Consider the following 2561-nt stretch of genomic DNA (forward strand, 5'->3'; position numbering starts at 1 on the left):
AGGAGCAGACAGAGGTTCCCAGGCCAGGGTTACACCAGCTCTGCCTGCCCTGTGACAAAGGAAGGGGGACACCAACCCCCCATGTGTCCCGTGGAAAATCCAGCCTGGGCAACACTGCCTGAGCATGGAGCAGCTAAAAGGCTGAAAATTAAAGGAGAAAATGTTTTATTAATATTTTATTTGGTAATATAATGTAATTTTGGTAATATTTTATTTAGATTTGCAAAGTGCTTTGGAGATAAAGTGCCACTGCAATGTGTCAAGAGACATTATTATTATTTACCATTACTTGTGGTACAGAACAGCAAGAGATTTAATTAGATTCCATCCTAAATTCCTCTAGACAGGAGCCTGTCATTTGTGTGTCTATAAAACTATCTAAAGCAAAAAAAACCCAGAGGACACTAAAAGTCCTTGACAATGTGAGGAAGAGCCTGGGAGCAGTTAAAAACATTCAAGAACTTCTTCAAAGATGATACTATGATATTATGATATTATGACATTAACTGAGTGCTGGTTGGACCCACACTGAGGCTGATGGAGAGCTTGACCCACTGCTTGAACTCTAAATATTTGAAACAAATCTATTTGTTAGCACTTAAAAACACCTTGGCATATTGGCATGATTACAGATTTCACAGGAAAGGACATAAAATTAGGGTCAGAAAGGTAAACCAGAAGAACCCCCTCCACTTTGGGGGTTTTTCAGTAGCCAGGTTGTGTTCATGCCTTTAAGTACAGAGGGGAACCCCACCCGGGGCTGGAGAAGGAGGGAGCAGCAGGAGACAAAAGGAATTGTAATGGGAAATATTTCCATGTGACATCAGATGAAACCAAGTTGAGCAAAAACTCTGTTTGCAAGCGCTGAGCTCCAGCAAAGCCCCAGAGCTGGCTGGAAGCTGCATCAGGAGCAGTTGGGAGCTGCCTCTGCCAAATCCTTCGAAATCTAAACCCAAGACTGGAATATTCTTCACACAATATTTTCACAACAGATGCAAATTAAAAACCCAAACCAGCCACTGCTTCCCAGCAGGAACCCCAGTGCAAGGAGGGATCCAGGCAGCTCTGGAGCAGGGAGAGGCTGGAGCAGGGCCAAGCCTGGATCAGCCACCGCTCCCTGGGCCAGCCAGGACCGAGCTACCCCTGCCAGAGCCAGGACAACAAAGATTTCTGGATCCCAGTCACCATCAGCAAAAGCCCCTCTGCTATTCCCAAAGTGTTTTCCAAGTTGTTTGCCATAAAGTGGACACTAATTTGTCATCCCCACCCCATCCCAATACTCAGTTTCCCCTTATCAAGCCAGGAACACAAAATGTGATCTCAGAACAGGGTCCCAAGGACTGGGAAAAGAGGATGCTTCAGTTCCAAACCCAACCTCCCCAAACACATGTTCTGCCTCTGACCTACCAACCAAAGACACAAAAGCAGCAAAAAGGAGAAGCCAAACTCTTCCACGGCCCAATGCTGCCAGTGCCTGCGGATGTGCATCGGCAGCAGATAACGCACTGCACACAAAATGCAAATCTGACAGATCCCACAGACCTGTAAAGCAATTTTAGCAAGTATTAAAGCTGGCTGATAGCTGAAAATCCGGTTACGAGCCCTGATAATATAAACCAGTGTAGGATTAGAGCTTACAAAGTCTTGCTTAAAGGAAAAAAAGACCATTAACAACGTACTTACAACGCAAACTTGCTTCTGAAAGTAAAAATAAGGATCCCATGCAAGTAGCACCTTCCCTGCGCTGATCCCAGGGCAGCACGAGGGTGGAACATTTAGCAGGGCTGCTGACGGTGTCGAATTGTTTGTTTGATCATCTCTCTGCAAAGGTCAGCACGGTCACATCAACCAGTTCACAGCTAATCCAGCCAAAAGTGCCCTTCTGGCCACCTCCCCACTGTGGGCGGCCTGCTGGGCTCGGACCTGGGGCAGGACAAGCTCCTGGAGCCGCTGTCACGCAGGACATCCCACGGGGAATGTCCAGGCAGGGCTCTCCGAGGAGAGGATTATGTGCTAAAGCCTTTTCGCTGCAGGAGATGCTAATCTTGGGAGGTCACTGGCCAGGACCTCCAGCTCGGGGTTAAGTATCTTCAAAATTAAGGAGTGAGCAGCCAGGAGAGGGCCCTGCCAGCTCCCAGCAGGGAAAATGGGGAAAGGGAGGCTTGGGAGCTCCATTCCTGCAGGGGATCTCACAGGGAATGTGCCCAGATCACCCCTGGGGTGGGTGCACCTCTCATGGAGGCAGAGTTGGCCTCGCTGGAATCACCACAAAGAGCAGAAGCTTTATCAGTCATGCCAGGAAACTCCCATCTGTCTCCAAGGGAATGGAAGTCCCCCACACACACATCCCCCTCTGCAGGGTGGGGTGTCTGCAGCCTTAAAAAGGAGCTTCAGAACCAGAGTCGGGGAATGGGTTGGGTGGGAAGGGACCTTAAGGATCATCCAGTGCCACCCCCTGGATGGGCAGGGACACCTCCCACTGTCCCAGGCTGCTCCCAGCCCCAATGTCCAGCCTGGCCTTGGGCACTGCCAGGGATCCAGGGGCAGCCCCACCCAGCCCG

At 49.6% G+C, this 2561-nt stretch overlaps 1 protein-coding gene across 1 annotated transcript in view; it reads right to left on the bottom strand.

Annotated features, from left to right (window-relative positions):
* Positions 1 to 2561, bottom strand: part of MAP4 (microtubule associated protein 4) — a 120832-nt gene that overhangs the window by 66958 nt on the left and 51313 nt on the right. The gene's annotated exons all lie outside the window — the stretch shown is intronic.

The sequence above is a fragment of the Corvus brachyrhynchos genome, unplaced genomic scaffold (assembly GCF_000691975.1).
Source record: "Corvus brachyrhynchos isolate BGI_N302 unplaced genomic scaffold, ASM69197v1 scaffold426, whole genome shotgun sequence".
In the NCBI taxonomy this organism is placed as follows: Eukaryota; Metazoa; Chordata; class Aves; order Passeriformes; family Corvidae; genus Corvus; species Corvus brachyrhynchos.